We start from the raw sequence: 23,262 nt of genomic DNA, 5'->3' as shown, positions 1-23,262 counted from the left end.
GGAAATTTAGTTTGCTAAGGGTGCTGGAAGAACCCTATTCTACTTACGGAGCTACAATTTCCAGAGTTCCACGGGAAGAGGGGTTAATTCTTAAACCATGCTGCAAACTGTAGCTCTGGGAGAGAAATAGGGGTCTCCTAACCATTCTCGGCCCCTTAGTAAACTACATTTCCAAGGGTTCTTGGGGGTTCTTGACAGAAGGAGCCCGGGTCTACCCAGAAATAAGCCCCACTGAGTGAAATGGGACTTATTCCTATAGGTTAACACTCTATTTCCCAATAAACTGAGTTTTATATTCCTGATCAGCTCTCTATCCGATAAGCACAGTCGTACCTTGGTTTTCGAACAGCTTAGTGCTCAAACGTTTTGGCTCCCGAACGCTGCAAACCCGGAAGTGACTGTTCCGGTTTGCAAACTATTTTTGGAAGCCAAACGTCCGACGGGGCTTTCGATTGGCTGCAGGAGCTTCCTGCAGCCAATCTGAAGCCGCGCTTTGGTTTTGGAAGTCGAACGGACTTCCGGAATGGATTCCGTTCAACTTCCAAGGTACGACTGTGTCTAATTGCTTATCTTCTGCCAAAAATACAAGGGCTTCTTGATGCAGGCATGAGCAGTGAAATCTTGTGGGCACAAGATATAATGGTACTGCCTCCATGAATAGGAATTAGAGTAGTCACTATTATATGTTTCTGGTCTGCCAACACCAATACCTTGTTATGAGATTGCCATGCATGTTCTTCTGAATGCCAATTAATATACTGTGGCATGCAATTCTAGCCATGGGATACAGAATCACATGCAGAAATGTGCAATGTTTTATGATACATATGTTAAAATTGAAGTGATTTCCGCAGTTGCAGTTGCTTAGAAGTGCTGCAATCATGTCAATTACCATATGGTGAAAGCGTGTAGCGCACACACACTTATCCACATACTTTGGTGCTTAAATATGGGATCATGCAGAGAAAGAAATGATATTCATTTATTTAAGCTAAGATTAAATTTGACCACTCTTTCGGCTAAGACTAGATATGACCGCACTTTGTAACCCTATATGGTGGCTGGCTGACAATATTTGTACAAATGGAAAGTATGAGAAAAGGGATTTTGCTTTGAATGACAAAATGTTTTGTAGCTCAAATTTCTATCTTCCCAGCCTATAAATAAAATGATGCATTACTGCTAAGAAACTAGAACTGCATTAAATCATGTTTTCATGGTTAATGCTTGGTAATAATCACCCCCGGTTTCTGCTCTAAAGACTAAATCATATGCATATATATATATTTAAAAGTGCATAATTTGTGATCTCTGAGAAGAAAAAAGTAATAGAGAAGAATTTGCTTACATTATGAAGTTACAAATTGCAGTAGCATATTTTTAAAATACCACATACTTTTATTTTAGCATATTTAAAGCTTAATAATTTAATGATTTATTCAGCTTTAATTTATACCTTCAAAACACTCCGAGATGCCACTGGAGATCATAACAGTGGTCCTGGTTAAGTCAAATAATAATTAGAGCTTTCACTTTAAAGATGAGATTATTTTTTAATTATTGAGTGAAGTACTTGAGGTACCATACTTATATAATTACACTACTCATTAAATGGTTATTGAAAGCTGAAATGTAATTTTAATGACAGCTACCTATTTTTCTTTGCACACTTTGTAGATGACAGATCAGTCAAGAATACTGGTTTGCTCAAAATTTCTTGCAGCTGCAGTAGAGCTTTCAGGTGTAGAACAATTAGGCTGTGCTTATTTTAAAACTTTTTTAAAAAAAATGCTCTCTCAATTAAGCGGTATTTTTATAAAGTGCAGAAATAGTGAGGAAAATAAATTGCCATCAAAGATGGTAAAGAAGATTCTGGTAAGTGGATATTTTTTCCCTCTCTGTAGCAACAGTAAACATGATATTCAAATGTGGTTGCTAATATGTACTGCTTTTGAATCATGGCCTTTAGAAGAAAATTGCTGAGGTCACAAGGTAGGGTATAAATTCAATTAACAACAACTTGGAGGCCAGAATACACATATTATTAGAATATAGCACATTTACTAATTTTAAAAAAATCAGCAATAATGATAACAGATATTTCCCTCAAAATATATCACCCACCAAAAAAATAAAAAAATAAGATAGTGGTGCCAAATATAAAAAGCTTCAATATACAACACTATTCCATATACTGTAATATGTCCCATGATTTTTACCTCTTTATATAATACTACTAACATAGTAGTAAGGAGACCCTTTATGTAACAGAGTTTGATTTTTTTAACAGACTTATCTAAGATAAATAATGTCACTGTTTACAGAATGCTTTTCCACCATTTCAAAGATAAGAATACAATGCAAAATTAATGTTTTCTTTTTTGTTGTAAAAAAACAAACAGAGTAAATTTATTTCATTAACAGTATTAAAGAAAAGATTTCTGGGTTTGCTGTATGGGAAAAAGGCATTTAAGTTTAGAGAAGGGAGCAACTGCTTTGTTCCTCCAATCCCCCTGTTGAAATTAATTATAGCAAATGTTTATGAAAACATCTGTTCCATACAGTTATAAATTCTTAATTTTAGTACGGACAATTTCAGGTTCTTCCAGTTTTGAAGCAGTACAGAAACAATTTCAGGGTATACAGAAAACAGACAGTTTTTACTCCTGAAGCTCATGTATATGAAATCTGCAGAATTTGAGCATCTCTTTAAAAGAAACCCCACACAAAACAGAATGAATCTTTTTCAAAGGCTACAACAAATGAAAATATCGCCATTTGATGAACGCAGTAAGATAGAAACTAAAGCTTGATTTAGTTAAAAAATGTAACTTTTGCTAAATTATGCAAACGACAAAGTACATATTTGAAAGATCTGCGTCAAACATACTTTGATAAATTTGATGGCTATCCGGTTGTTAAAGAAGATAATACACTTGATATTGCTTATACATGACAACAGAGGGTGCTAGAGAGTTTAAGATCAATAAGATCCTGTGCCATAAGCGCTCCTTTTGGACTTTTTACATAACACCCTTGCAACTACAGTGTTAAATTCAATTTACACCAACTAAGCTTTTAAAATGATTAAATGGAGCAAGCTCGAAGCAGTGTACAGAAACTGAATATAATGCCTTCAGCTAAAGAATTAAGTGCACTGCACTTCTGATATTTATAAAATAATTATTAGGCTGCAAAAAATTGAAGTACATTACACTCCAAGGGAGTTGCTGAAGTTTCCCAAAGTGAAAATGCAAAATATATTTCAGAATTTTAAAAGGGAAAAAAATGATTTAAGTGATTACTGTAGTGTAATCTGTAAAGACAACGGTTTGCTACTGTTGGAAGTTTAAATCTTATCTTATTTGCTAATGGGAAAAACACAAGCTATTAATAATCTGGACCCTATGACATCATGCAAAGGTTGTAATTCTTCCTGAAAACAAACACAGATATAATCAAGTACTAAAGTTTAAGGCAGGTTTTCAGTAACATAGCATTAAATTCATATAAGACAGCACTGTATTTGAATACTGCAAAGTTTGAAAGCTACAAGCAAGGCAACTGTAGTGAGATAGATATATATGGGCACTCAAGAATTAACTTTCGAAGTTCAGAAGTTTCATGCTCATTACAAATCCAAAATCACTCTACAGTGCATGTCTGCCACCTTATGGACTTGGCACTAGGCCATTACCAGTCCTAGCTACAGATGCCCATTTCTCTTCCAGTTCGAATATACTGGGCAAGAATGGCTTGGAGGCCTCCATAATGCAAAGAGGAAGAACTTTCAGTGGGACTGAGTTCTTATTAAGGACCCTCAGAAACTTCATTTCCCAGGGACCTGAGGCCTGAAGTTCTGATGCAGTATTCTGTTGTTGTTGTTGTTTAGTCATTTAGTCGTGTCCGACTCTTCGTGACCCCATGGACCAGAGAACGCCAGGCACCTCTGTCCTCGATGCAGCATTCTAGGGTGTAATAAAAGCTCTGGATCCAGCTGTCCTTGTTGCCTCCTTAAATTTGAGGGGTTTGTGAAGGGGCTTGCAAGTCTTCGAGGTCATGCTGCAAACGAAGACATTGGGAGTATGGCTGGAGCTGATCTTGGTGATTTTGTGGAGCAAATAATTCAGTTTAACTAAGTTCATTCTGCACGAAGATTTGGAGGGGGGAGCTGCCCATCAATGTGTACTATGGATAATTTTTTGATTGGAGGGGAACACTTCCTTCTCAAAAGCTAACACAAAACTACTCTTTGAGCCACCCAAAAGCCCAAACAGCAATATAGGTATTTTACAGTTTAAAACAGTGCTGAAGTGAAATGCTGTGTGTGGGAGGCGGTGAGGCTGCCTGAAACAAAAAGCGGGTGAAAATATTTGCACCTTCATGCTTTAGTGCAGCAACACTTGCTTCTCAATCTATAGACGCCTTGTCATAGTGGTTGGTTCCTGCAATAGTTTTTTTGGGGGGTGGGAATCAAAACTAACAAGAACACATAGCTGAAGTTCACTTATTGAAATACAGTCTGCTTTTCATAACGAAAAGGTAGGAGAGAAGTTCAGCTTCTAGCTTACTCTGTGAATAAAAATTGGTCTTGACTAACTCAAAGTTAAGACAGTTAATATCTTCATTTGCACAATTTTAAGTAAAATATGTTTTCATCAAGCACTACTACAGCACACACTGTGAAGCTGAAAAACCTGGATCATTACGGTAATTGTGTCAAGCAAGAAGACTATGGCTGAAATTCTATACACACTTACCTGGGAGTAAGCCTAAGTGAATTCAATGGTGCTTACTTCTATTGTAGACATACCTAGGGTCACACTGTAAGCATGTGAACTAGTAGCTGTTATTAGTGCAGTACAAATTAGAGTAAACAAGGGTGAATGGCAGTTTGTGAAAATTTTCCTTTGAAAAATATCTAAAATTGGAGGTGATCGATAACCAACAAATAGTGAAGTGTTCACATAGGAGCTGGGCAGTACTAATGTATAATATTATTGTAATAAAAATAAAATCAAAATTGAATATGAAATAAATGCTCAAAGTGTATAAATGCCACTACTCTTCTGACTATTATCATGTCCCCCTTCCCAAAGGATTTTTTTTTAAAAAATCAATCTTGGTAGAAAGAGTAAAAGATGCCAGAGGGCCACCTATCCAGCTGGATATGCTACACAGATTGTCAGTGCCTGCTGGGGAATAAAGGGGCTTGGGGTCTGGTCCATAGTTCCCTAGAAGGAACAAACACATTGAGTGTTACTTGCCACCATATGGGCAGCCTACTACAGCCCACCAATCTTCATTGGAGCTCTTTAGTTGAGGTATTTTTGTTCCTGGAGATGGGGTCAAGGTAGCAGCTGGTCAAGAGCCGGGTGTTCAAGCAAAATGGAGGCAGCAGACCTGCATGAGGTGTGCTGTTCTCACCTCAATTATACTTGCAACCATTTGAGCAGGAGTGTCCTTATAACCTGAGCACTGCTGCCTTCAGTTCTCACCCGATCTTTAATTTTATTGAATTCATGAAAATGAAAATAAACGTTATACAGATATGAATAATTCCCTTGTTAAAATTGCCAAATGCATTTTGACAGTATGCATTCATACTGCAGCTTAATTCATACTGCAGCATTCTTCAGCAGTTTAATTGATCTTGAATGTCAACTTCAGACCACACAGTCAGGCTTTTCTATATCATAAATTCAAATTTGTAATATCAAATTTAAAAAAGCATCTCTTTTTAACAGGTTCTGTTTTAACCCACTACAGATAAAGACTCAGCATACATTAGTATGCACGGTATATATTAAACATGCCTTTACCCAAGATCTCTTCAGTCTTGTAAAAAAATAAAATTAAATCACGTCATTTAGCTGCTTAAAAAACAGACCCTCTGCTTGACAAGGTCTTCTTCCCTGCCATAGGTTCACATGACTGTATTCAATTCAATTTCAGCTTGGAAATCTAGAACAGTTCTAGCTAACCCAAGTCAGAGGCTCTTGGAACTAATTCATGTAATGCTAAACCATAGTTTAGTTTAAATCCTTAAGTCTTTATTCCTTTGGTGCAGTACCTCCCATTCCATACTCTTATAAAGAATTAATGATAAACTGTTTTGGGCTCAATTTGAAACAGGCATTGCCAAATCAAGCTATTGTCCATTGATCCTACCCTGCCACTAAGTAGAGGTAGCAATAGGGAAGGAAGGGAAGGATGGAGGCTGTGAAGGGAAAAACTCAATATGACCAGACACAAATCTAAAGCACTTTGAGCTCACCTAATACTGGGGTGACACTTACTGAACTCCCCCACTTCCAAATTGGCTGCCAATGCTATACAAACTACCTGACCAGCCCTTTCCTTCTGAAAAATTATTCCATTATCTTATTTTTACCTTCACAACTTGACTACTTTAAAATGTGGAATGTATTTCTTTAAAAATACAAAACTTGCTAATGCCAAAAGAACACAGGTACTCATAAAAGCAAATGAAATAAAATAAACAATAACATATTAAGCAAACAATAGCAATACAGAACATACAATAAAAAGCAGATAAGGTAGAATACCATTTGAAATTATCGGAATTAATTGTGTTTCGATAACTTTGTTATTATCATAGATATGATTTGAATTTTAGATGTAATATTCTTAACAATATTTACATATTGAGTGAAGTTTTGAATGTTATTCTAACAATATGATATTGTAAAACTTACACATTAGTGTTCTATTATCAATTTTGGGGAAATATTTTACCCTAACTTCTAGGCAACTGTTGTTTTCTTTTAAATCAATTCTTCTGCCAAATCCGCATACTGTTTTTTAAACGCGGAGGGTTTTAAATAGTCATTTATAGACATTGAAAGGGCAGCTTTTGCAAGGGAAACTCAAAATAAAATTGGGTGCGCATGCAGACGGTAGCCTGTGCCCCTCTGGATCTCAGCCTAAATCTGCAGCAGCTGAAGCTAGAAGAATTGTTAAGTGGGAAAGCAAAATTGACATATAGATGTGCAAAATGACAGCTTGCTTGACGGGAGGAAAAATCTAACACAGAGAAGCTGCTGAGACTTCACACGGCTAAAGGAGAAAACATACTACAAGGGCAGAGTGACACAACTTTCTACAAACATTCAATAAGGCGTATTCTTACATACTTACCCAAAATCTATAATTATTTCTGGATTGATAATTTGCTATTTTAGCAGAAATATCCTTTTGTTGTTGTTCTAATAGCTTCCTATGCATTCTTTTTTTCAGAATACAAGACTAACAAGGCAGCCTAATGCATGATAACCTAGAACCACCACTCTTCCGTGGGTTAGATGCAGGCTAATGGTCAGTACCTTGGTTTAAGTACAGCTTAGGTTATGAACAACTTGGATTAAGAACACTCCAAACCCGGAAGTAGGTGTTTTGGTTTGCGAACTTTGCCTTGGAATAAGAACATGTATTGCTTCCTGTTGAGTGTGTTCCATTTGTAAATTGAGTCCTCCGCTGCTATGGGAAAGCACGCCTTGGTTTAAGAATGCTTTGGTTTAAGAACAGACTTCCGGAACAGATTAAGTTCGTAAACCAAGGTACCACTGTACAATCTTATACATGCCTACTCAAAACTAAGACAAATTTAGTCAAATGGGGCTTAATCCCAGTATGTGTGTGGAAATTCTAGGAAATATCTTATATTATAACTGTAAAACAAGTATGGAGAGGGTGTAGTTTTCTCAATTTATTCCAACAGCAAAATTTGATCATAGAATTGTGAATTTTATATTCAGTGCACTAAGCCCTTCTCATTGCAGACATGCATAATTACAAGTGGAATTTTCAGGCAGTATCTACCTGAAATCTGGCTTCCAATATATTAATCAGAAAAGAAAGCAAAATACAAGGTATTGAAAACTTCTTCTAGAAATATATATCGTTATCTTTGTGTCTCGCTGTACTCCAGCTGTGTTAAACAGTCCCCTGCTTTATGACGTGAACCCATTTCAACTGGACTTTCAGAGTGGCTTGGATCCAAATATAATCAGCATACAGATGACACGGTGCTCTAAATCTCCTTAAGACCGCCCCCCAATGTCTTCATATAAACGTTGAATAGCACTAGAGGCAAAATAGCACCCTGCAGCACACAGCGTTCCAACTACAAAGATGCTGAGGCATGCTAGTCTCTGAAATGGACCTCCTAAGCAGGAGCACCACCACAATAAAACAGTGCCCACCCACTCCAACTAATGGAAGAGACGCAGAAGGGTGCCATGTTTTATGCTACCAAAAGCCACGAAGAGATGAAGCAGGAGCCATAGGGGCATACTTTCCTTTTCCTTTTCCTTCTCCAGAAACCAGACCCTAGTAACCTCTAGGTGAGATTACTCTAACTTGCTATTTAAAAAGCCTCACAGGGCCTGCTGCTTGCTTCTTTTATTCAGGAACATCTGAAGATGAAGATGCAAAATGCCTTTAAAGTAGGGTTAAATTATAATATTTATTAATTTGTTAGGTTAAAAAAATTAACATATTTTTATAGTCTAAAATAGTACCCCCAGTTAATGGGGCAGCAGGTTAATTTTCAAAATTATTTTTAATATAATGCTTACCAAAATTATAAATGGTGAGGAACATCTTTCAAAAGAAGCTTTCCCTCATTCAATTATACATTGTGTAATGTTAAAACAAAGTTTGTTGTTTTCTTTAAAATTACTATTTTTCATGTGCAAATTTAATCAATTAACAGATTAACTGACTAAAACTCATATAATTAATTAACTAAGATTTATTTAATTAAGTGGCAGCTCTACTTTTTAATTTTGTTGATTTCCCCTCCCCTTGCTGTATGTTAATATTTTAATTTACAATATTAATAAATGTGGTTGCCTTAAACTTTAAAGCTATTATTTGTTATTTTTAATAAGTTACCTTAAGAACTAAATTCAGTTCAAAGACTGCTAAGAAAATTAATAAATAAACTTTGGCTGTCAAATTAATTAGGTTAGAATCAATCCTAGTGTTTGGTCTGCTGTAGACAATGTGTGCATGATAGAAATGATATGCTCATCATCAAACCTACACAAATGTTGCCCAACCTAATGAATCATCTGAGTAAGCAAGACAGTTAAACATTTCAAAAATTCATCTGGGACTCGAACTGATCTGCCATTCTGATAATTGGTGGTTAGCTAGGAAGGAAACATGAGATGTGTGTATTACTGCATAGTTTGTAACTCTAACATAAAGTGTTTTTGTACGCATTTATTCTGATTCAGCAGTTCCCTGCCACAAAGCTGTGTCACTCCCAAGGTCTTCCCCATTAACTGCAAGAAACGGGTGGGGGGGTACAAAACTGCCTGTCATTTAAATTAATCAGGATACCAACTCATGCTGAAAATTTGTTTGCTCACCTACAAAGATTCCCTTGTCCTCACTGCTCCATCGTTCAATATATAGCTCTCAACAATAGAATAATCTGTCAGTTTCACTTCTCTCTGTTTCTCTTTTTCCCAATCTTAAATTAAATTATCCACATTTTGCAGCTATTTGTGATTTAAAAAAAAAATCCTTATGAAAATTCATCAGTATTTTAGTGTGATTTTCCTCAAATAAGCACTTTATATGCAATTTTGACCAATGTACACATTTTGCTAACTATTTCTACTAGTACAGTGGTACCTCAGGTTACATACGCTTCAGGTTACATACACTTCAGGTTACAGACTCTGCTAACCCAGAAATAGCACCTCGCGTTAAGAACTTTGCTTCAGGATGAGAACAGAAATCACGCGGTGGCAGCAGGAGGCCCCATTAGCTAAAGTGGTGCTTCAGGTTAAGAACAGTTTCAGGTTAAGAACGGACCTCCGAAATGAATTAAGTACTTAAGCTGAGGTACCACTGTATTACTTTCGTGTAGTAACAACAACAACAACTTTCTTATTTATATGTTGCCCATTTGACAGATTTCCAGAACTCTGGTAGTGGCATGAGACCAGACCAAACTGGAAGCAGTTCCTATGTCAAAGAGATATGCTTGGATCCTATAGTAACAGGAGATTTGAATGGGGGAAATAGTTCAGTGGCAGAGCATCTACTTTACATGCAGAAAGTCACAGGTCCAATCCTCAGCATCTCCAGGTAGAGACCTCTGTTTGAAATCAGGAGAGCTGCTGCCAGTCAGTATAAACAATATTGAGCTAGATGGATCAGATGAAAGGAGGACAAATCATAGAGAGCAGGAAGAGGGACATCAGTATATTTTATCCACAGGAATAAAGAGATTCTAGCCACCATGGACATTTGCATTGAGAATAAGAAAGAACTTCCTAACTAAAAGAACAGTAGCACAAAAACTGTTAGGGAGTTTTTCACATTTGCTTTCCTGCAGCAGATGTTGGCCAGACATCTGTCAGGTAGGTTTTAGACCACTAAGCCTCTTAGGCTTGCTGATCAGAAGGTTGGCAGTTCGAATCCGTGTGACAGGGTGAGCTCCCGTTGCTCTGTCCCAGCTTCTGCCAACCTAGCAGTTCGAAAGCACACCAGTGCGAGTAGGTAAATAGGTACCACAGCAGTGGGAAGGTAAATGGCATTTCTGTGTGCTTTGGCACTTGTCACGGTGTTCTGTTGTGCCAGAAGTGGTTTAGTCATGCTGGCCACATGACCTGGAAAGCTTTCTGTGGACAAACACCAGTCCCCCTGGCCAGAAAAGCAAGATGAGTGCCGCACCCCAGTCGCCTTTGACTGGACTTAACCGTCCAGGGTTTTTGTTGTTGTTGTTGTTGTTTAGTCGTTTAGTCGTGTCCGACTCTTCATGACCCCATGGACCAGAGCACGCCAGGCACTCCTGTCTTCCACTGCCTCCCGCAGTTTGGTCAAACTCATGCTGGTAGCTTCAAGAACACTGTCCAACCATCTCGTCCTCTGTCGTCCCCTTCTCCATGTGCCCTCCATCTTTCCCAACATCAGGGTCTTTTCCAGGGAGTCTTCTCTTCTTATGAGGTGGCCAAAGTATTGGAGCCTCAGCTTCAGGATCTGTCCTTCCAGTGAGCACTCAGGGCTGATTTCCTTAAGAACTGAGAGGTTTGATCTTCTTGCAGTCCATGGGACTCTCAAGAGTCTCCTCCAACAGCATAATTCAAAAGCATCTTTGGCAATCAGCCTTCTTTATGGTCCAGCTCTCACTTCCATACATCACTACCTGGAGCAGGAACCAGCAAGCCACTCCAGTATCCCTGCCAAGAAAACTCCATGGACAAAGTCAACAGGGTTCTTTTACCTTTTACCTTTAAGATGTTTCTGAGCAATGAGACTTACAACATGTTCCACTGGATCTTTTCCATTATAATGATTTGGTGAAGAGATCTATGTATGGAAGTGGTGTAGAGAAGATTTCCGTCACTAAGAAAGTAATTTAGCAATGTGGCCAGTAAAATCTAATAGTGTTAAAAGAGGCAACCTTGGAAATTCAGGATAAGCATATATTTTTTGCTGTTCCAAGGCACATCCAGAAACAGAACAAGAGTATGATGAAACCAACATATTACTTCTTGCGTAAATGGCTTAAATATAAACCAGCTATAAATAGAGTGTTCATACTGCAATACCATGCATGAGCCTTGAGAGAATTTCAATATTTACTTACAAAGGTCTGCCTCAGGATCTCTAGCTATATTTTACATGGTACCTATGCATCAGTACAGTGATCATTTTGCAGACAAAATCAATTTCCTAACAGAAATATTTATCCTAATGATAGAATGTCTATATGCCACCCAGCTATACTTTACACAGAAGTGAGCTCCCTCAGGCATTCTTCCGTGCCAATGCTAATTTTTTATCTGTTAGAAAGTTCCCTTAAGCTTCTTTTAACATCTAGTGGACATGGCTTCATAAAATTTAATGCTGTTCATTAACCCCAAGCACTTAACTTTGCACAGTAATGTCAGGCATCTGACTTTTCAGTGCATGAAAAATCCAACTGGGAATTGTTTGAGAGATATAAATTACAAATTATCTATTTAGCATAAAATAAGGCAAAAGAATCAATTGGTAAATCAAGATTATTTTAGGGGTGGGGAAACAAGAATTCTGACATTCAGTCCAAACAAATAGTTTCACACAAAATCGTGATGAATTTACATTAGAATAAAAATTACAGTTACAATCAAATCCCCTACTCTACCTAGATGGTCCATGTAGCACATGCCATTTAAATCTTTTAATATTCTTAAAATACATTGAGTTCTGATACTTTTATAAATAATTAGAAATACTGCAATTTGATAAACCTTTTTATTAAAAAGATGTTCTGTAAGGGGCAATAGTGAAAATCAGATCTCTTGGTGGTGTTGTGCAAGACATGTTAGGCATTCTGAAGACATAAAGCTATTAAATTTTGATGTTTTACTCTAGCATGGGCTGACCTCTGGTAGAACTTCCTCTTTAGTGAAAACAAGTGGAGATGTGAGATCATACGTGGAAAGAAAGTATTCACCATTCCCCCCAGCTGCCAATAATCTTAATTTAAGATTGAAGCTGCTGGAATAATTATTGTTGTTGTTGTTGTTACCTATCCCTTACCTCTCAAGGCTGTGAAAATAGCTTAAAAACAGTTCAAAACAACACAGAAAGCTAGTTTTTACTAAGTCAGATCATTGATCTAGCTAGCTCAGTATTGTCTATGCTGATTGGCAGCTACATTCTAGGGTTGAAACAGCTTTTCCTAGCCATATCTAAAACTGTTGGGTATTGAACCTGGAATATTCTGCATACAAAGCATGTGAAGTGCCACTGAGCTACACAAACTTCCTTTTAACCAGATCTTGGTCACATCTGTTTTAGTTATTTAAAGTATTTATAGCCTGCTGCTCATTACAAAAAAGAAAAGAAAAGCATCCTAGGGCAGGTTACAAAATTTAATCCTTAAAACATAATCAAGCAAAAAATAAAATAAAACAAAACAGCAATAAAACAGTAAAAAAATTATCAGGGCAAATTAGCAATTTGTGTACTATCTACTTATAAAGATGGACAGAGGCTGCTATATTCTTGTTGCAAAAGCGTTTCAGAAAACTGTTACAGAACTGTCACCTGAAGAATTTAATACTACCCTATACCTCACCAATTAAAAAGCTTTGGGGAAAACCTTAACAACTCATACACATTAAGATAAAACTATATGATCATATGGGCAAAATATGTTTACACATCATTTCAACACAGAATCCTAGAATTGTACGGGACCACGAGAGTCATCTAGCCCAATCTTTTGCCCAACCTGGGGCTGGAACCCACAACCCTGAGATTTATGAGTCTCAAGCTCTACCAACTGAGCTACGATTCAGGGCTATGTAAAAACAATCTTCCTTCAAAGATGGCTCTACACTTGTGTTCCAGGAGGAGGCCATCTTCCCTACAGACAGTTCAATTCATCTTACAAGTGACAGTCACACACGCACACAGATGTGAAGGAAAGATTTACAAAGTTATTGAAACTTTTTAACAAGTAAAGTGCATCTTTACTTAGCTACACCAGAATGAGGAATAAAGGGGTTTACATATGTTCCAATTCTAAACCTATCAATCAAACCCATGTTATTCCTTTGGGAGCTTATTTACATGCATATTTATCAGCCTCACATGCTAATTCCCTGCTGTTTTATGCCTGCGAGGCATGTTTATGAGTCATAATTGTTGATCTCATTTGATGTATTTCACTGAAGTAAGACATTATTCAGTTATGTGGCCTAATGTCAATGAATTACGATGACCTGATCTTCCAAATGCAACTTGCTCTTTAATTTTTATTAGAGCATAACTTATGCAGATGAAAAAAATACATTAAAATGGAAGATCAGATGAACCTGCAGTTGTGTTAGTGCACCAGCCTGTCCTGATGCAATTCTTCCTTCAGTCTCTGTCCAAATGGACAGGCTGTCACCCTTAAGACCTCCCTTTGGAATAATGCTAATTTTTTTTAATTTTTTTTTAATCTGATGTAAATGTGTGTGAGAGAGAGAACACACACATACCTTAACTCTACTGTTTTCTGAAGACTTCATTTTGCACGAAGCATATTTTTAGAACCTCCCCCATGAGTTTTGAACATCTGATGTTAGCAGCAGTGGCACAGTACCTTTTCTCTTTTTCCGCGTCACACTCACCAAAAATGCCATTCCAGGCAATTGTCTGGGAGCCAAGCATGGGTTCTTAAATTACTTTAGCTGCGCAGGAGTTGCTACAATCCTTCTTCTTGCAATGCACGGGTAATATAAAAGCCCCAAACCATGTGAGATGACAGCCTTAACAGAGCTCTTCTGTATGCTGACACCAAAACAATTTCTGAAATGCTGATACTGGAGAGGGAAGAAGTCACTGGTGGGCTTTTCCCCATGCGTGGTCCAGGACTTTTCACATTATTTCCATCAGTGCACAAGAATAGCCATGCAGTGGCTCCTTTGCCACTGGACGTAAGTATGAACTATGGTCTAGGGTTCTGGTTTCTTTTTACAATCAAGTGGTGTATAAATTTTACGAAATAAATAAATAAATAAATAAATAGTCCACAATTCAGTATTGGGAGGCAATAGAATCTGAAAATGCTAAGAGTGGAGTGTAGAGCTAGTTTAGGCTTCAGGTCGTCCTGCACAAATAGAATACCTAGCACATGCTGGTATGTTAGTTTTCTACTTTGAAATGATTCCTTTTTAAAATTTAGGGGGAAATATTTTGGGGGGCGGGGAATGCTGTTTGCAGTCCATCCTGCCACTTCATTCTCACTTTATTCTGCTGCATATGTGGTCCTGGTCTAAGTTGCACAGAATAAGGTGGCTAAATTCTGATTCATGCTACTTCAGATAGAAAATGGGAATTCACATTTCTGAATAGTTCCTCAAATAAAATTCTCCTTCCACACAGAAAACTATCACATTTTAGTTTAAAACAGTCCAGGAGCTTTTTACTTGCATTCTAGAAGATAAGTACCAACGGCAATGTGAAGTAATTGACAATTTTACAACCTCATTCTGCAGAACTCTGAACTCTGCTTCTGCCCTGTGAATGTGGTGGTCCTGCATTTTACCAAAAGTAATGTCTAAAAGCTGCTATTGGTGATAAATTAGGTGCCCAGTGTCACCTGAAACACTTACAATGTACACTCTGAAATTACTTATAAATATAGCTGCAAAGACAACATATCTATTTATTTATTTATGTATTGTATGTAATGTGTATGGAAACATAACCCTGAAACTAACTTTACCCAACTTTCCACTACAGTGAAATTTTACTTCAGCATTTTCCATTATCAACAGATGTTTATAATGGGGCTGCTTACTGACATCCTGTACTGAAACAGAAGGTCACAGTACCCCCATGTGCTAAGCTAGAAATTTGGCATTGAAAGCAGAGAGGCAAGATGACAGGTGAGGGGGCAGGGAGGTTGTGGAATGATGACAGACTGCCCCAAGTGGGGAGGTGGAGAAGTAAAAGTCTGCACATTACGAATCAGTAATTGTGGATTTAAATAAAAGAAAGTGCATGCGAAAATACTTTGCATAATCAAGTTACATCTCAAAATGATTTACTGGAATGGGCCACGATCCAGAGATACCTATGCCCAAAGCCCCATTCAACAGATGGCTAGCGCTTTCAGCTTTGACTACACCAATCACCCGCTGGAAGCAGGCCTAGTCCCACCATCTTTCCACCTTTCCAAATAGGTGATCAGCACCATCTGTTCACTACTGGCCACAAGTCTTTGATCCAGCAACAAGAATGGTGTGTGCAGCCACACACACACCCCACCATGCCCAATTGGCATGATGGAGTACTACCTATATATTTTTATTAGCAATGTTTATAAAATAAAGTGAAGTTGTAATTAATACACCACCTATGCAGAATATATTATACATCAAACTAGCAATAAGGGGGAAAGGGCAAAGAAAAAGTAAATGCAAAGTTTTGGAATTACCGTAATTAAAACATTACCAGTTCTGCGTAATTCAGTGCACTGGAATACTGAGATATAAGGAAGAATATGGTTTGTGTGTATACAATCTGTAAACTCCAAAGGAAGTTAAACTTTTCTCTATTTTTACTAATACTGCTTTTTTCTTATTATTTAATTGTTGTTTTAAACTGAATGATTATGGAAAAAGATGTGTTTGCCACTTCATTTCTTTTATAAAGGTCTTATAGTTATTTCTGTTTACTTTTTAATTCAAAAATTTAAGAGGTTTGTTAAAAAGGGGGAGGAATCATAAATCTGTCCATTAGTAGGCATTTCTACCTTGCGCTCAGATGAATTCTCATCAAATTTGATTTGCTGACTGGTGGCCAGAACAGATGTTATCTTAATGGAAGAGAGAAGAAAATTAAGTGTGTTGAGCCACTGAGCCACTTCTGAATTTCTATGGCTCAGTTTGTAGTCCTTCTAAGTTGGAAAATATTAGCATGTTCTTTTTGTTGGAGATAAGCAGTGTCCAGTGCACAGCGGAATGATGAGAAGTATATGCCAACATGCTCTATACTACTTTATTTACAGTTCAAAGCTGGTAAGTTACAGAAAAACATTTTCCCTCTGCCGGAGCAGAGAAAGCGTCATCTCTCCTCTAAAGCACGGAGAGAATCACAAACTGAAACTGCAAAGAGCAGTGAAAAACAGGAAACCAGTGTACGTCACATCCAGTCTCCTTTCCCGTGGGAAAACCTCCAACAGTACATCCTGTGGAATGTAAACATTGTCTTGTGACAAGCACTTCGCTGCACAGAGAAGAAAGCAGAAACCAACATCCTCCCCCTTTCTGTGAACATCTCTGGGCAGCGTGTTCGTACAATATCAGTACAAACCCAACTTCTGCACATAGGTACAGTGTTGATCCCTTGATACAATCTTGGACAATACATCAGCAGGAATTTCATTACCTGGCATATAGGACACCGTTACGAGTCCTTTCTGAATACGTTCCCTAGCATGTTGCACCTTCAATTGCAAGTGCTTCGTGCTTTGCTTACAACCTTCAGAATTCAGCAAAGCCAAACATGCTTTGTTGTCCTGGTAAACCTGGATTGGACATTTGACAGGAATTTTCATGTCTTTGCACAATTGTAACAACCATTCACAATCTTTAAGTGAATAAGACAGTGCATTCAGTTCAGCTTCACAAGTACTTAAGCTAACTGTTGTTTGCTTCTTGCATGACCAATCAAATAGACCCTGATTGTACTTATAGCAAACTCCAGACGTACTTTTCCTGTCTGTAGTGTCACTTCCAAAACTTGCATCTGCAAATATCTCAAGACCACCAGACTTCTGATTGTTAAATCTCAGTCTGTAATGCATAGTGCCTTTCAAATACCGCGCTATGCGTTTCAGAGCTTTCCAATCCTTAACAGTAGGATTGTTGACTTGTCTGCTTAGCAAATTACAGCTAACAGCAATGTCTGGTCTTGAACATCTGGCAATGAAGTTTAGCTTGCCTAGCACACTTCTGTACAGTGTAGTGTCAGAAAATGCTTCTTCAGTGTCATCTACCTGATAACCTGTTGTCATCGGTGTGTCTACAGGGTTAGCATCCATCAGGTTTAGCTTGCTTAACACATCAGCAATTTTCTGTGACTGGTGTACTAAAATGTTACCATCTTGATCTCTCTCTATTTCCAGAGATAGGTAGTTGTTTACCTCACCAAGATCTTTCATGTCAAAGTGCTCTTTCAGTTGAGCTAGGGCGTTATTGTACATTGTGACATCTTTCCAAAAGAATAAAAGATCATCAACATAAAACAAACAATACAGTTTCTTTTGCCCCTCCTCTTTGACAAATACACATGGATCAGCTTTCCCTTGCTTAAAACCTAGAGAAAACAATACTTCAGTGAGTTTTGTGTGCCAACACCGTGCACTTTGTTTGAGACCATAAATTGACTTTTTCAGAGCACAAACAAATCCCTGTTTTACCTGTACGCCATCAGGTGGAAGCATATAAAGTGATTCATTTAGAGATCCGTACAGAAAAGCTGTATTCACATCATGGTGACTAATGTGTAGATTTTCCTCTGCAGCTAGCTTGAGCATAAGCCTAATGCTCTCATACCTCACTGTGGGTGAGTAGGTCTCGTGATAGTCTTCACCTGGTACCTGTGCAAATCCTCTGGCTACCAATCTGGCTTTGTGTCTGACTATCTTGCCATTTTGATCAGTCTTCGCTTTGAAGACCCATTTGCTTCCAAGCAATTTCATTCCTGGAACTACTGGAACAAGTTCCCATGTTTTGTTCCTTTCCAAGGAATCAAGCTCAGCCTTCATGGCATTTAACCATGGCTCAGCTTCCTTTGAATCCAAATCCTGGATTTCTTGGAAACTTGAAGGTTCAAAAACCTTCTTGGAGCTTTTAACAGCTGTTACTGCTATCTTAGCAAACTCTTCAGCAAATCTCTTTGGAGGTCTGCCTTTTGTGGCTCTCTGTGACCTACGAATTAGCCTTAGGTCTTCAACACTCTCCTCTTCCTTCTTAGGAGAAAAGTGACCTATTGTGAACAATGGTTCCTCCAATTCTTGATCAGAACTTTCAGAGGGTCGCATAGAGGCTTTCGCACTCTTGAAATCCTCTGAATCATCTGATTCAGTTTCAGACTCAGAATCAGAACCTTCATCAGTGGGTATGGGTTGTTGCGGTTGCTTTTGACTGTTGACTATCCTCAGTCTCATCACTGTCATCAGGATAACATTGAAAAATTCCCACATTCTCCCCCCACTTGGCATTGTACTCAACACTTCTTGTGAGCTTAATTTCCTTAGAGTCAGTCATCATTATTCTGTAAGACCCTTTCTGATAACCTAGAAAGATACCATGCAATCCACGCTTGTCTAACTTGGAGTTTTGTGGTGAGTGAACCCACATGTCAGAACCAAAAATTTTCATGTGTTTGATGTATGGCTTCTTGCCAAACATCTTCTCATAGGGGGTACAACCAATCGCTGAAGATAACCTGCGATTATAACTGTAAGTGAAACATGAGAGAGCTTCGGCCCAGTAACTCTCTGGAAGATTTGCATCATGCAGCAAGGTTTTTAACCCTTGAAGCAATGTTTGATTTGCTCGTTCCGCAAGTCCATTCTGCCAAGGCGAGCGAGGACTAGACAAATCGTGTTGAATTCCTTTCTCAGCCAGAAAAGCTTCAAACTGCTGAGAAGTGAATTCTCCCCCCCGGTCAGTAAAAAGAATTTTTATTTTCTTACCATGCACATTTCCCAACCAAGCACAGAATTCCTTGAACCTAGGAAAAGCCTCTGATTTCTGCTTGAGATTGTACACATAAATATACCTGGAAAATGCATCAATAAGAACCATGAAGTACCTATTCCCACCCAAAGAGGGCGCTAGTGGTCCAACCAAATCAGCATGAACAACCTGGTATGGTTCTGTAGCTTGCCTACTAGACACCTTACCTTTCGCAGCCATTTTCACCTTGTTTGCTGCGCATGCCTTGCACTTCATGTGGTACCTGCAGGGTTTAATAGTCATACCTTCAACCAAGGCAGGCATTTTAGATACTGCCTCAAAATGCAAATGAGCAAATTTCCTGTGAAAATCATGAATACAATCTGCATGCAAACTTTTGTTAGAACCTGCAATGCAACAAGTGTCATCCTGCACAACATCATCATAATACAAAACAAACAAACGATCAACAAATTCAGCATACAATTGATAATCATTTTTCTTGGTGATGATGCATCTATTGTTCTTAAAGGAAACGTCTATTTTCCGCTCCATCAGCTGTCCAACGCTAAGCAGATTATGTTTCGCGTCCGGCACATAAAGCACGTCCTGTATCGACAAGTCCAAACTGTGAAGAACAACAGTTCCGTAGCCTTTACTGGGAATCGTGTGGCCATCTGCCTGGTGAATCGCACCTTCCTGCGGTGTAAAAGACACGAACAGTCGCTTATCGTTGCACATGTGATGCGTTGCCGCTGAATCAACAACGAAGAAAGATCTAGACGTCTTCTGGACCTCTGCAACCTCTGCAACCTTTGTAACCTTTGGAGCGAAGCGTGAGACCATTGCCTTGTGCTGCGTTGTCCTGGACACCGGACCTTTGCCTTTGCTCTGGCCTTTTCCACGCGATGAGCTTCCACTGCGCTGCTCTGTCTTGGCCCTGGGATATTTGCAATCCCTCTTCATATGGCCTAGACGTCCACATGAGTAGCATTTCACTGCCTTCAAAGCTTTGGCGCCATCTGGTGGTTCCACTGCACTGCGGGATGACGACTGTGAAGTCTCCCCCTTGTTGATGCAGCTAGCACCGCGGCGATCCGCTTCATTCAATATCACGGCAGTAACATAGTTCACTGTCAGCTGAGCAGTTGGCTGTATAGCAATCTGAGTCGCAACAGACTCCCAACCTGAACCCAAAGATTGTAGTATCATGAAGGAATACACAGCCTCTGGAAAGTTGAGTCCTCTCTGTTGCAGCTCATGTCTCAGATTCTGCATCTCCATCAGATGTATACGCACATCTCCACCTTCAGCAAGAGCCATATTATGCAGCTTGTTGAAGTAAAACATAGTGGACCCAGCTTCTGTCCTTAAGTGAGCCTCTTTCAAAGCATCCCAAATTTCTTTGGCTGAGGTCTTATCACGCAATAGACAGAGCTCTTCTGGGGATACTATCAATGTAAGAGTTCCCCTTGCCTTGGAATCCTTAGCTTTCCATTCATCTGTAACTGGAGCTGGGGGGTTGTCTGTAATCACCTCAAACAGACCCTCTTTCCGCAGAATTGCCTCTGCATACAAAACCCAGTCCGCATAATTTTTCTTATTGAGCTTAGGAATCCCACAAGCATCAGCTAGCTTTGCAGTCGCCATTTCTGCTTGTCTGCTGCTGCTTTAAATCAAGCTGCTTTAATCCAAAGGCAATTTCAAAACAGCCTCTGCCTTTGAGCCTGCGCCTTTCTGTATGCTGCGTTGCTTATCTGCAGCTGTTTCAAACTGCATTCCAAAAGCAAGCTCAAAAGTGATAGTCCCCAAGTGCTTTCTCAATGTTGCCCTTTAATTTTTGCTGCGTCACATTTGCAGCTGCTTTGAAACAACAGCACTTTACTTTCGTTTTCCCCCAGCATAGCGTCCCTTTGAGCCATTTGCCTGTGCCGCGGCAAAACCGGCTATAAAAGTTCAAAGTCCAGCCATAAAGCCATTAATTAGAAGCTGGCAGGCTGCCCGGAGCAGTAGCACATACCTTCATCAATCATTTTGACGCGCAGAGCAGATACCGTGCGTTCCGTCTCTCTGCTGCTTTCCGATGCTTTGCCGGCACTTCGTCTCTGTGCTCCTTTGTTCCTTTGCCAGGAGCCCGACTTCTGAAGCCCAATCTCAAAACACTGCATTTTTCTGGGCCCATAACCAAATGTTGGAGATAAGCAGTGTCCAGTGCACAGCGGAATGATGAGAAGTATATGCCAACATGCTCTATACTACTTTATTTACAGTTCAAAGCTGGTAAGTTACAGAAAAACATTTTCCCTCTGCCGGAGCAGAGAAAGCGTCATCTCTCCTCTAAAGCACGGAGAGAATCACAAACTGAAACTGCAAAGAGCAGTGAAAAACAGGAAACCAGTGTACGTCACATCCAGTCTCCTTTCCCGTGGGAAAACCTCCAACAGTACATCCTGTGGAATGTAAACATTGTCTTGTGACAAGCACTTCGCTGCACAGAGAAGAAAGCAGAAACCAACACTTTTCACAATGATCTATTAAGTCCACACCAAAGACTGAATGAATGACATTTTATTTTTCTTTTAGTTAGTATATGGCATATGGTATTGAAAACTGAATGGCAGTGTACTTAGAGTCTAACTATATGCAATCGTGTTTTATAATAGAGGTTACTGTCAAACAAATATTAAAATGGGGAGCAGAGAGCATCTCCTGTGCAGAGAAGAACAGGCATAAGGGGACTGCTGAACCCATCTACAATTTACCTCTCCCTTGGCTGCACCCTGAGACTGGATGCTAGTCCTCCTGGGAGAAATTCAGTTCTGATGTGTGCATTTTTGTGGGGGTTCAGGCACTCTGTGAAGCACTCTGGCCTCACACATTTGGACCCTCCTGCATTTTCTAAACTTAAAAATGGTCTCCACTCTGTCATACACTTGTTTGGCATGAACATATTCTAACATGTGGAACTGTGTTGCCATCATATCTCATTAGACTTTTGAGCTTCTAATGGTTTTTATCTTGTGATGCTTCATTATTGTAATGGTTATAAGGGGTTACTTGTGCGTAAGTTGCTGTTACTGCTGGTTAGATCGCCTGGTTAGCCTTGCCTCGGCTGACAGCCTTTCGCTCCGTGGCCGTTCAGTCGCTTGCAGAATCCGTCAGTGGGCGTTTCTTGAACCTCTTCCAGCAAAGAAGTTGTTTGACGCCCAGTCTCCGCCTACTCTCCCTGTGCGGAAATCTTCTGCGCAGGGAAGGAGTGGGCAGAGGCGTGCCTGTGCTTTCCCCACTAGTTTCGGGCGCCCTCTCCGACTCCTCCATCTCCCTCCCTTCTCTACCGGTGTTGCACTGATTTCCTTCCCCTCTGCTGGTCCCCTCTCCTGCATCGCTCGGGAGCCTTGCCTCCACCTCTCGCTCCAATGTCAGTTCCCTGACAATTATGTATTTTGTTAGTGTGTGTATGTGTGTAGAGAGAGAGAGTACAATTGTAAGCTCACCTTGGAAGTGTGAATAAATTCTTAGATTAATAAGCATGATTAATAAGCATGAATGATAAAACTATGAAAGATTTAATATTGTAAGAACAACTGCTAAAGACCAATGTTTGGGTGCCCAAAAGGTTCTCATCTTTCCTTTCCAACTGTTGTTTGTCCTTGTGCATGTTAAGGGAGTCTTAAAAGTTCCACAAATTGTAACAGAAAAAAATACTATTACACTATTATGTTGCTAGCCATATATTTCACACACAGAGAGAGATTTACTTTTCTCTTTCTAATTTTAATTTTAATTGTATAGATTTCTAGATGGAAGAAGCAAAACCACCATGAAGTAGAATGGGAAGAGTAATTAAGTAAACTTAAGTAATCCAACCTTTCATCCTCTGGCCTTTTCTTACATGAAATGCAACCGTTAGAAATTTTTCCATTTCCCAATTAATTGTACAGAAATTTCTTTATAGCCATTAGCTCAGATAACAAACTAGCCCAAGAGGTCTGCTCTGGGAGTCACTGAAAAACATAATGATGTGCAGGCAAGTGACAGTTCTATTATG

General features: G+C 39.1%; 1 protein-coding gene across 9 annotated transcripts in view; it reads right to left on the bottom strand.

The window, feature by feature from the left end:
• TBC1D5 (TBC1 domain family member 5) overlaps window positions 1–23,262 on the bottom strand; it is a 264,700-nt gene that overhangs the window by 127,077 nt on the left and 114,361 nt on the right. The window lies entirely within an intron of this gene.

Source organism: Podarcis melisellensis (genome assembly GCF_964234715.1).
Source record: "Podarcis melisellensis genome assembly, chromosome: 12".
Classification (NCBI taxonomy): domain Eukaryota; kingdom Metazoa; phylum Chordata; class Lepidosauria; order Squamata; family Lacertidae; genus Podarcis; species Podarcis melisellensis.
This window is presented reverse-complemented; position numbering and strand designations above follow the sequence as displayed.